We start from the raw sequence: 13,601 nt of genomic DNA, 5'->3' as shown, positions 1-13,601 counted from the left end.
GAAAACAGAAATACGGTGAAATCTCCTTCTTCACAGTGTAAAGCTGCACCCAGTTGGGTGTGTCTTGTTCTGAAGACCTCCAACCTTTCTTGAGCTCATAAAATTGCACTGTATATGCCTGCCTCCAATCAGCAATCAGCACAAATGAGTCATTAAATGTTAGAGGTCTTCCAATATTGTAATGCATAAGAAAATATTCTGAATAGTTCTTCAAATGCTTCTTTTTTGCTGAACATCAAAGGGACAACCCTGCCTCGTTTTTGTTATAGGAAAGGGGCAAGTATATAGCGTTTTAAACAAATAAACATACCTCACTTCAAACTCTGTTCTATTGATAACCTGCAGCAAAATGGCCTTTGTGTGTTTAGCAAGATGAAATACCCAATTTATGACAAAGGACTATGTTAAGATAGCAGAAATGTGATTTTAAAAAAGGTTAGGTTATGGATGAAAAACAAGAAGGCAGAAATTTAGCATCAATAATTTTAAGTTGGAGAGGCTTGAATCTCTGACATTAACTGGGAAACCTGTCTGGTTTGTATACAGACAGAGCTGGAGGTAGCAGAGTTAAAGATGCTAAGATTTGCATTAGGTCTGACGAGGATGGACAGGATTAGAAATGAGGACATTAGAGGGTCAGCTCAAGTTGGACGGTTGGGAGACAAAGTCAGAGAGGTGAGATTGCATTGGCTTGGACCTGTGCAGAGGAGAGATGCTGGGTATATTGGGAGAAGGATGCTAAGGATAGAGCTGATTGGCAAGAGGAGAAGAGGAAGGACTAAGATTAGGTTTATGAATGTGGTGAGAGAGGACATGCAAGTGATGGGGGTAACAGAACAAGATGCAGAGGACAGAAAGATATGGAAGAAGATGATCCGTTGTAGCAACCCCTAATGGGAGCAGCCAAAAGAAGTATGTAAATATATGATGTGGCTTACTGTCTAATAATTTTGATCTCCCATTGCAGGAGTTCAGACTTATTCCAATAAATTAGCTCCTCAATTAGCACAGTTATCCAAACAAGGTGGAGTGATCATAGGGACCATAACTGATGTAATGAGTCCTTGGCAATGTCAGTATCACTGTGCATGTAGATGTACTGGCTTTATCATCCTTGACATTTCTATATGGGGTCTTCTCTAAAAGGTCTGCAGGTCATGTTGGCCACCCTTGCTGCCCCAGTTGCTCTTTCTTTTTCAAGCCATCACCAAGCCATTAATGATAGTTGCTCATGGCTTGTTCCTGGTCCATGGTAACTGCATCCTAATATGGCTTCATGTGTTTGTTAATTCAGTCTGCAAATGTTGGGATTGTTAAGTGTTAACTCCATTAGCATGCTTTTGTAAAGTGGGTTGCAAAAGTCATGTACTGTTAAACACTGAATAATCTCTTGTAGTGCTATTTTATTTTAAATATTGGTCATTTTAAAACTTTAACTCATTTTTATTTCTGTAGATTTTCAAGAGAATGACAACTTGTCCTCTCTTCAGGGTCGTACACAAAGTAAACAACCTGATAAGAATAGGAAGAAACTGGTATCTGCAACAAAGAACTTGGTAACGGCCTCTCAGCACCCTAGATTTCAGCCTATTGTGAAACTAACAAGGATCAATGCCATCAAATCTCAAGGAGTGTACAATCTAAATCCAATCCACCAACAGTGTGTGAGAACATTTAAACACAAATTGAATTCTAAGGATAATAGAGGGATTCATAGGAGTAAGAAACCGTATCACTGTCCTGAAGGTGGGAAACAATTCTCAGATAGTCACATGCTTAAGAAACGCAGAGAAGATAACACAGAAAAGGAGCCATACCACCGTTCTAAATGTGTTAAGAACTTTTCAAAACACAGCCATACCACAACTCCTATTGTAGAGAAACCATATTTGTCTAAACGTGGCAAACGATTCTCACAAGTGAGCCACCTTCAGACACATATGATTGGTCACGGAGGACAAGGTTTATGTTGTTGTCCAACTTGTGGTAAACATTTCTTAGACAGGAGCGGTCTTTTCAAACACAAAAGAATTCACACTGGAGAGAAACCATATTGTTGTTCTGAATGTGGCAAACGGTTCTCACAATCAAGCCATCTTCAGGAACACATGAGACTGCACACAGGAGAACAGCCATTTTCCTGTTCTGAATGTGGCAAACGGTTCTCACAATCGAGCCATCTTCACATACACATGAGAGTGCACACAGGAGAACAGCCATTTTCCTGTTCTGAATGTGGCAAACTGTTCTCACAATCAAGCCATCTTCAGACACACATGAGACTGCACACAGGAGAACAGCCATTTTCCTGTTTTGAATGTGGCAAACGATTTTCAGATAGCAGTAATCATCTAAGGCATTTAAGAGGTCACACTGGTGAGAAGCCCTATTGCTGTCCTGAATGTGGCAAAAGATTTTCCAGCACAAGCAGTCTTATGCGTCATGCAGAAGTCCACAATAAAGACCATCCTTATGACTGTTCTGAATGTGGCAAGAAATTCTCACGAACACGCAGTCTTTGTAGACATATAAGAACACACATTTGATAGAGGCCATACTCGCTTCCTGATTGTGACAAGCTATTCACCGATAACAGCAGCCTTCATAGACACAACAGAATTCATTCTGGATTAAGGCCATATTGTTGCTGTGAATGTGGCAAGCGATTCATACAACCCTGCAGTCTTCAGCGACACGTAAGAACTCACAGAGGAGAAAAGCCATACCGTTGCTCTAAGTGTGGAAAAACATTCATAAAGAAAAATCCTCTTCATGGACACATGAAAATTCATGCTAAAAAGGCAAAGTCCAAAGAGACTGTAAATAACAACAAGAAAAAAAATCTGAAATAATTCAGTCAGGTGTGGAAAGAAAATTGGAATTGCTCTGCTAGTTAGTTACACAGAATGCATTTGACAAAAAGTTGCAGACTCATTTAGGCAACCCTGCTTATTAATTTACTGTAAGTGGCTTTTGCACTAATGACTATTGCACATTGTACACAGGTCTACTTTACAAGTTCTAATGTTATTTATCTTATGTTATACTTCTATGCTTTTTTATATTTTATTGTACTACGAAGTTGAGAGAGAAACAGTATATTGATTCTCTTGTATGTTCTGCACATATAGTGAATTGACAATAAAAGGCTATTTGATTTGATTTCAGTATTTCTATTATCTTTTCTCCAGAGTCCGTATTGGTGTTCACACTACTCTCTGGTGTGGCTGCTGCTCTTTCTATCTGAAGAGTTAGTCCAGCTGGGGTTCGATCAGCCCAGTAACGTCTAGCGGTCCCTCACAACGGGAGTGTATGAATACACCGAGGCATGTTTAGCATACAGCTGATGACGTGTTCATCTAATATAAATAAGGCCATATATGGACATCCTGTATTACGTTACACAGAGAGATACCTGATACTTCAAGTCCGGAGTGACCATGAGGGGCTGCATACTTGAATGAACTCATCCTGCTTACAGCAGTCAGACAAAAAGAAATATAACTGAAAAAGATAATAGACAAAAAAAAACAAAGTTTTTCCGCTGCGTCCGTCTCTACCCGCTGTGAGAACTTCATTTCTATTCTTTCAAATGCTTCCCCTCTTTAAAGGCGACTCGGCTTGCACCCTATTAGATTTTAGTGGCCCAACATCATTTTTGTTGAAATGCTTTAACTTTTTTTTTTTTTTTTGTGTAAAAATATATTTAAAAAAAAAAGTTCAAAAAAAGGGTCAGTCAGGAATTGACCTTTGCACCCCTAAAGTATCAGGTCCACCTCCCATACCAGTGAACCATCAAAGCCAAACTGACCAATCAGATTGCTCAGAGGGACCACACACTCACAGACAGACAGACAGTATCTTTTTATTATCTTAGCTATTAGCTAAAGAAGCGACCTTGATGGATTTAATTATCTGTTCTCGTTTGGTAAATGTCTTCTATTCCTGTGACTCAATCTGATGTTCCTCAGGTACCACAATCTGTGGTTTGCTGCCCTCCTCTTCATGTAGGGGTATCTCTGGGCACAAGACACTCTCGTTCACGTCAGGCCCTGGTACCACAGCCTGTTTGTGGTCTTCTGCTTCATGCAGGGGGTGTCTGGACATCACACACTGTTATGTGTTTCACATCTGGTTGTGGTCTTATTGGAGACCATGATGATGTTGATGATGAATTACCCTCCTCTGGATTACAGAGGAGCACAGCAGCCCACTCACGTTTGTGCAGTAAGACTCTGTCCTTCATGCCGTAGGGGCAGCCACTCCAAGTGATCATCCTTGTGAAGATCACCGCCCCTCTTCAAAAAGTGGTGACATCAGAGGACTGAGGTTCCCATTGTCACACAGGAGTTCAGCGTTTCTCCCAGCTTCTTACCTTATTGACGTGATGTTGTCCTCTGCTGTGAGTGACATGAGAAGTGTCATTTCTTGCTTTTCTTTCTTTGACTACTGGACCCCAGTTATCTCATACTGCTCCATTTTAATGGAGTCACCGTTCTGTCACATAATGTCAGTCCTTTCCTTCTCTTCACTTGTGTATTTCAGGCAGGCAGGTCATTCTTTCAAACCTGAGCTCCACCACATTACCACTGCAGTATCTTCATCAGCTCTTCTTCCTCAGTCCACAACTGAGCTGAGATCACAGAAAGCTGCCGCACAGCCTGTCCATTAAGTGCCAGGACCAGATGGAGTGCCGACTCTCCCAGGACCATTGCTTTAGTTGTGTCACCACCTCAGACGTCACGTGATGAGCCTCCCATGCTGAACTACCGTCGTGCTGTGGAAGCTCAGTCTGCACCTCAACACTAATAGAGAGGACATCAAAACCTTCATTAGAAATTGGACAATTTATCTGTAATGGTGACAGAATGCCATAAACGAAAATGTGAAGGTTCACAGTGAAAGATACTTCAGGAAGTTTAAAAATAAATTCAAACAAAACAGGAATGAGGGCGACAACTGGGAGACATTTTTATGTTTACAAGAAAAACTAAAAGAACCCAAAAGTTACCCTGAGTGACACAATTGTTCTTTACAGCTCCTCACTTGAGTACGTGTGGCACAGTAAATGTGACGAGTTGATGTCCACCTCATTTATCACCCAAGTGTCCTGCGATTCTAAACTGAGCAGCTGCAGGATCAATTCAGGCAGTTCATGGTGGGCACGGGCAGCAGGCGGGCACATCATTAGCTTAACGTTTAGATTGGCATTGCCACATTTGTCCAGATGACGAGGTGACAGGAGATGTGAGGGGGCTCAGTGTAAGAGCAGACAGTGATGGACTCGGAGACACACACATACACACACACACACACTGATGTTCTTGTCTAAGCTAACACTACAGCCGTCGGGTTTTAATGAATTAACTTGGCGACTCCACACCGTGGCGTGTACGTTACACACAAAGACAAGTGTGGTGAACATCAGAATGACAACATGATCTTCATCCTCACTATTCTTTCGTTCTACTCTTTGGAAATCTTTTCACTTTTATTTTACTTCTGGTGAACTACTTTTAAGTTTTTATTTTGGTCTGCAAAAAAACGCTGGTGGAACACTGAGATGGTAGAAGGTTCAAGAACATAAGTCAGGCTAAGCCAGAACTGATTAAAGGGCGTAAGGCCTGAACATTACGGGCAGTTTGGCCTCACAGCACTACGTCCCATTAAATTCAGAGCTAGAGAGGAGCTCAGTGTCTCTTTTGCGATCCATCCCACCCAGAGACCACACTGTGGAGAAGTCCGCACACCCACATAATAGCAAAAGGGGACACAAGTAGCAAAAAAGAGGAGGTTTTGCTTACAAATAAAGGCTAAATATGAGAAAGGGGAGACAGAGACCCCAAGGAGGTAGAATCCCAAAAACTTAACTCTACTCCACAGCAGTAGCTCTAGTTAGCCATGGGGCTGCTGGCCCACTTACCCACACACAGCCCTCTCTCCTTCTCCACCAGCTGAGCTCCCATCCAGTCTAATCCTTGATTTCCAGCTCATCCTGGGTCTTCTCAGATGGACCTTTAAAGCTCCAGAGCAGGTGTAGAAGGTCTGTTGTCACCTGTAAGTAGTCACATCTCACACACTTACCAGCCCAGAACTCCTCAATACAACACACTCTTCATTTATGTGTGAGAAACGTAGCCCACCTCAACTCCAAAGTGCTCATGGCATACAGCTTTTTAAATATAGAGTATCCACAATGGGCAGCATGGTGGCACAGTGGTAGCGCTGCTGCCTCACAGTAAGGAGATCTGGGTTTGCTTCCCGTGGCCTCCCTGCGTGGAGTTTGCATGTTCTCCTCGTGTCTGTGTGGGTTTCCTCCCACAGTCCAAAGACATGCAAGTTAGGTGCATTGGTGATCCTAAATTGTCCCTGGTGTGTGCTTTGTGTGTTTGTGCCCTGCGGTGTGCTGGCATCCTGCCAGGGGTTTGTTTCCTGCCTTGTACCCTGTGCTGGCTGGGATTGGCTCCAGCAGAACCCTGTGACCCTGTGTTAAGAGATATCAGGCTGGATGATGGATGGAGTATCCACAATGCAATGGGGCCAAGAACAATAAAGTCCAGCAGCTGCTTTGCTTTGTGATGTCCCCAGCTTGGACCTTACTGGAGTAAAATCTTCACTTATGTATCCACCGTGTGCTCATGGTGATCTGTTATATAGTGCCTTTCATGTCTGTGTTGGACCTTCTTAACACACATATCACATCATCCTATTACATGTGTGTCATACACAAAGACAAGTGTGGTGAACATCAGCCTGACAACACCAGTCTCATTCTCCTTATTCTCTACTTCTACTCTTCACACAGTTTATTTAACTTTTATTTCAGTTCCGGTCCACTAAATTATAATTTGAAGAAGTTTGGTTTTAGTTTCACTTGGTGAAAAGAACACTGGTGGAGATGGTGGAAGGTTGAAGAACAGAAGTCATGCTGAGCTCAGATTGGTCCAAAAGCACAAGGCCTGACCATTACACGATAGTCAGCCTGACACCACGATGTCCTGCTGGTCAAAGAGGAGCAGCAGGGAAGGACAAGACCAGCAGAAACTCTAAACTGTGCAGAAACTTAACGTCTCCATCTGTCCATCTGGAGACCTCATTCTGGAGCAGCCTACACAATCACAAAATGTCAAAAGGGGTCACAAGTAGCAAAAATGATGTTCTCGTGTAAGAGCTTCTCATACAGTAATGGCTGGGGTCCCCTGCACAAATTCCAAAGTGCCACATGGTCAGGAAAGATCATCTATAATGAACAGCCCCTCAGAGGTGACCCCACAAGCCGATGACGCTTCTGTCCATTTCCTTAGGTCAGGTTTAAGACACCGAGGTTGACATCACTTCTCCTGGACATCTAAGCAGGTAATGTGATGTAGTGGTTAAGGCTTTCAGCTTCAAAACCTGAGGCTGTGGGTTCAAATGCTGATCTTGACACGGGTGACCCCGAGCAAGTCACTTCACCTGGCTGGGCTTAAATTAAGAAGAAAAAATACAAAAGAAATGCAACAATAGTATTTAGAAAAAGTCACCAGTAAAATTAAAATAAATAAATAAATTTAAACTGCATGGTTAGGGCGAAACCCTCAGGACAAACAGAAACGGCGAGGGCGGACATGGACTTCATCTTCCGTACTTCAGTAAGGAGAAAATGTTCTTTCTGTCACCCTTTTTAAAAACTACATTGTAAGGTTTTAATGACACAGCACCCGACACAACGAAATGAAAACAGCGATAAAGTAAGACAGCAAGTGCGGGAGAAGGTGATGGGCCGCTCGATACTGAGGTTTAGACACTGCGTCGAGCTTACGGAGCACTGGATGTTTCAAATGCGCCTGTCACGTGATTGTGAGGCACGCTAGCGTAATGACGTCATTGATATCTGCGCAGTCAGCAGTCGATTTGGTCCTCAGTAGTCTGCTGAAGTGCTTTGGCTTAAAGCGTAAATGAAGTTGTGTCTGCGGCAGCGATAAGGTGCGCTAACGCGAGTTCAAATCCTAATTGGAGTTCACGTATGTTGAAATAAGGACTTTGTATAAAACAGTTAAGTAGTACTTGTCTGTAAGATAACAAATATATTTTGGAGACAATATGAACGATTAACATGGGGCACCTTTTTGCTTGGCATGGAATCGTGTCCACCTAGAATCTGTAACAAATTAATGAGCATATTTTGCGTAAGGTAGCACGTATTATAACAATCCAGAATCCACTCTACGCCATGTCGATCATATCAGAGAGGCTAAGAAACGCTTCACTAAAGCCGACGTGGTCATTACACCAGTATATGCGCAAGACACTCTCATTAAACGTTTTTACTATTCAGTGATTCCCAGATCTGTAGATGATTTGTATTATTGATTTCCAAAAAGCAATGTGAGAAAAAGCGTGTGCTGCATAACTAATCACAACTGTCTTCTGCAATTTTAGGAAAGCTTCGGGAGTTCTGCGTTAATGAGACAAAAACGTTGTAAAGAAACTTTGCGAATTCATCCAGAGGTGAACATAAAGATCACTCGAGTACTGACAAGAAGGAGCAGCTGGATAAGCACATCTGGAGCCAAACCTTCAAAAAAGCACCTGACTTTGTCAGCAACATCCTTTCCTTCTGAATGCATCTTATCAAAGGCTGCACTGGTGGGGGTGTGTGTGTGTGGGGGGGGGGGGTGCTAAATAAGTAATCTTCCGAACTGCAGCACAACAGATAAATCATTGATGTAAACAGAATTATTGAAAGACTAAGCTTTTGTCATTTCTGTATTCTTAAACCATCTTCCAGTCCCACAATCCCCCGCAGTCACTGTCACATTTAACGTTCCCTGCTCCTCACCTGTCGTGTCACCCAAAGCATCAACACTCAGTTTCATTCAAGGCTTTACTGTCCTTTCTTTCATAGACATAAAATAAGACACACATTCCCTCTACATACGTGTCCAATAATAATAGTAAACTGGCAGGAACGAGAAAAAGCACAAGATGGGAATATTCATGACAAGAGCCTCAGCATCAGGGTGAGGATGTGCCTTGTCACCCATTACGTGAGCTCGTCTGCCACCCTTCAGTTGCACTGGCACACCTTACACTGGGTGGCAAATGCAATGGAGAATACCGACAATGTACACCTTCAGAAGTGGAATAAATCGACTGTATAAGTAGAACATTTCAGATAAACTATGAATTTTGTTAATCATAAACAATGCAACATAACTATTATATGTGTTGTTACTTTTTATTTATTCTCTCCAAACGTTACATATCTACATGGGAAATGAACATGGGTAATATGTTTATAATCATTCTCACTAAAATACACTGTCAAAATATATTAATGAGCAAACTGAGACACATTGGCCTTTAGGAAATATCACAAAGTGTGTGCGCTGTCATTTAGGACAGAATGCATTGTTAACGTCACGCACTCTCTACTGACGCGATGTCACGAAAACAAAGAAACAGCACAGTCCGTGCAAACTCATATCCTCCTTGGTTTTTGATCTTATGATTAAATGTCAATATCAAATCAATAAAGTCATTTTAAGAAGATGACAAGTCTGCTATACTCAGTTCAATTAACGCTCCTTTTAAAAAGTTTGCTTATACAGAATATAAAACAGAATCTCAATGATGCGGGACTCGTGAGTAGTAACTAATAATATGTGACAATGAGAAATTATAATCCATATTACTAACCGAGAATGCTAAACCGGATGATGGACGCAGGCACATCCGGCAATGGGCCGTAGCTGCAAAAAGACGTACTGCGCAGGCGCAAAAAGAGTCCGCGAGAGTCGGCTGAGGAGCCGAGAAAGGCAGACAAAAGAGGGCGAGAGAGGCGGATGAGGGGCCGCGAGAGGCGGACAATACCACAGAAAAAAGGAAAAGGCACATAAAAAAAGTATTCAAACGCAAGCAAAGCACGAAACACATTGCACACGAAACTAGACCCAAAAAAAAAAAAAAAAAAAAAAAAAGAGGATCGCGCACAACAGCAAGGCACCCCCCCCCCCCCCTACAGGCACCGGACGGGACACACACCAAGAGGGGGATTCAACAAGACACAGGAACACAAAAAGAAAGAAGACGCTCGTGCGACAACAATCCTCAAACCAAAACCCCAACCCCCCACCCACACACACACATCCATAAGAAGTGACACCCAAAGCCACATATTCTAAAGTGAACATCAACACCTTCACACTAGACAGCATAGGTGTCAGCATTGGTGGATCTCCTTACAATAAAGCACAATTAACCGTTCAACTGCAGAAAAAGAAACATATTAACAGTGACTGCGATCCTCCTTGTTTCTTTCTCAGCATGCGAAATATGGATAAGTAATAAGTCATGAATACACGGTCACGGGTACAAAACGAAAAGGAAAGGATAACGGGAACAAACACACGAAAGAAACAACAAAATAGACGGCTATGCAGCATAGGTGGATCTCATTACAATAAGGCACTATTAACCGTTCAACCGCAGAAAAGGCTCCATATTAACAGTGAGTGCAATACTCCTTATTACTTATCCATATTTCTAAATGAAAAAATGTCTCGACTCCAAAAACGCAAAGCTCAACTAAAGCTTCTAACTAACGATGTACCTAAAAGTAAAAACTTTATGAACTGCATTAGATCCTACAATGGTTCATTTGCTTTTGCATATACCGGAGTAAATATCAGGCCACCAAAAGGCAATGGCCCATACTGCTTTCGCATATGTGCACAAATACTGCATCGCATTGGAACAGTGCACCCTGAAACAAATCAACAACGCAAATATGCACAAATCTACATCCTAGATCCACATGACGCAATCTATCAATCAAAGTGCTGCATCGCAACAGGCATGGATTCAAAACGAAACACCTCCCGTCTCAGACATACGTTAATGGCAGTGAAGGGTAAAACGGGCTTCTCACACAGCACAGGCAAATCGATTACAGCTCCAAAACAACACGTCCCAAATACTACACATGCAACAACGCGCCTCTCAAACGGCACAAGGAAAACATACACCAGGAAAATTCGTTCGGATTAATGAATGTCATTTGCAATCATTGTCATTCAGTTCACTTCCCTGAAGAAACAACTGGCAATACAAGTAATACATTTACACGTTGTTGTCAAAAGGGTCAAATTAGACTGCCTTCTTTACATTCATATACTGAATATCTACAGAAGCTTATAACTGACGATGTACCTGAAAGTGAAATCTTTATCAACTGCATTAGATCCTACAAATCGGTATCCACTATGAACATTAACGGTGGCACTGCACGTGACATCCGTCTTGAAAAAATGTTGTTTATTGATGAATGTTCAATGGCATGAAGTCACTTACTCAACACCATTCATAAACTTCTACAAACGTTTATGAATAATAATACTCGATTTGGAGGAAAGGTACTTTTATGAGGAGGAGATTTTAAACAGTGATTAGCTATTCTTCCAGATGCCATGCACTCAGCTATTGTTCAGTGCACCTTAAAATACGCAGACAATTGGCATTGCTTTCAAAAGATACAGTTAGTAAAAAAGATACGATGTCCAGAACCAGATCATAACAATTGCTTATTACAATTGAGAGATTGTACACTCACCAATACAGATAGACTTCAGCCACATATTATTACAATTCCTCAAGCCTTTATCTGTGATGACTTAGTTACAGAAACATTTCGAACAGCAATCTCATTAGACCAAATGCCCCTTTTAACACAACGCACTATATTATGTCCAAAAAATATTAATATGGAAAACATTAATACCCAAGTCATTCCATTACTTCCTGGAGAGACACAACTCTTTCTAAGCTCTGACAAACTTGACTCTGATCACAACAATAACCATCTTAAATGACCTTACAAGTTCTGAGCTGGAATTACCTTTTACACTTAAACGGCGTGTACAAAGAAATTTTCAAATAAACCTTTACACTGTGCCACACACTTTATTGTTTGCTTTCTATTTGCATCATCTACACCGTCACACTATTCTATATCTCATTCATACATCACGCTCTTTGTCATTCCCAACACCAGGGGTTGGCGAGCGAAGCAAGCAGGGGGCAGAGCCCCCTAGTTCATAATAACAGGAACAAGTAAAAACTACAACTTCCTAAAACGGACACTGTAAATGTAGGCATTTCAATAAATAATTTAGGAGACTTGTGTGTGCATTTCAATACCAATTTAAGAACTACGTAGGCCACCTGTTGTACTATAAACGCTACCTCAAGCAGCACTTAACAGTAAATAATCTAACAGGACAATGACTGACTGTACGAAGATGCTGCGCCGCTACAATAAAGGGTCACACTGTCATTCTGCATGTTTAGAAGGCGCTGATTGGCTGAAACTGTTTATAGCGAATTGTCCCAAGTTGGAAGTGCCGTATAGCGATCAGAAACGAAAAGACACATTTAGTCATGCTGCACAGTAGTTTGTTTTTCTACAATACAAATTCAGTACGACACCAGGGTCTCCAAACACACAAATATGAAGCTTATTACGTTTTACAGTGAAACTCTTTACATACACAATATAATTAGAGACGTGTGCCCCCTGCCCGACTACAGCGGCCCAACCTTCCCTCGACAGCTCGAGTCGCTTGCTATCCGTCTAAGACCATAAACGGTTTCCAGTTTCTTAAAAAAAATGGGATCAGACTAAGAAAAAAAAAACAGTCCCATATTTAAAAACTAAATTTTGACCTTAAATAAAATATTCTTTTGTTTTTCTTGTTATCCTTTTGTTGAACAGTCGATTAAAATTGATTAAAGCATTGGAATTAAAAGCATTTAAAACCAAATAAATATTTCAATTAAGGTCAAAATTGAAATCCGTTTTTTTCTACACCACTCTATACTGTCATTTGTATTAAATGAGTTTGAATTGTGGAATTGCGACAGCAAAGTTAGAACTCATGGAGGGTGAGGATCAAATGCGCTCTCTCCTGTCGCTCTAAATGTAAATGCTGATGAGATATGAAACGTAACCAGTAGTCAACGTGCACGCTGGCTGCCAATCGAATAGTGAATAAGCTGCTCTTTGGGGTTCATATATTTGTAAATCTGACGGACTCTAAAGGAGTCAGTGCCTCACCAGCCATGAACCTCACCGCACGTCACTGATCAGGAGGACAATCACGGAATGCGAATGACCAGGAGCAGCGCTAAGTGTCCGGACTTATAAAACATTAAAAATTGGCTTTCGGAGAACACACCAAACACGTCTATGATGCTCTCTGGTGACTGGCACCCCTAGGACTGCACAGTCCTCTCTTTTTCTCAAGTTCCTCAACTTGTTCATGTCACAAGTACATACCTCTCCGCTTGTTAAACGTTGTCTTCCACCTGACAGACCAGCACGACTCCGATTAACATTCAGTCCCTCACTTAAGAAATCACAGTCTGATTTGAACTGCACATGCGCACCAATATCATGCCGGTACGCCCCGAGCTGTAGTGCGCATGTGCACACATTTCCTGGCCGCAGACAGAGACGTCCTTTGTATTGTAAAAGAGAAGCACTTCGATCAGACAGCAGCGTTACACACTGGACAAAAATATTATTGAGTTATTCATTTAAGGCTCGCTGATATTTTGGT

The 13,601-nt window shown here is 41.7% G+C and overlaps 1 pseudogene; it reads left to right on the top strand.

Moving 5' to 3' along the window:
• The first annotated feature begins 1,729 nt into the window (after positions 1–1,729).
• The window catches only part of LOC127526342 (gastrula zinc finger protein XlCGF26.1-like), a 59,053-nt pseudogene continuing 47,181 nt past the window's right edge, over positions 1,730–13,601 (top strand).

The sequence above is a fragment of the Erpetoichthys calabaricus genome (assembly GCF_900747795.2).
Source record: "Erpetoichthys calabaricus chromosome 1 unlocalized genomic scaffold, fErpCal1.3 SUPER_1_unloc_15, whole genome shotgun sequence".
NCBI lineage: Eukaryota > Metazoa > Chordata > Cladistia > Polypteriformes > Polypteridae > Erpetoichthys > Erpetoichthys calabaricus.
This window is presented reverse-complemented; position numbering and strand designations above follow the sequence as displayed.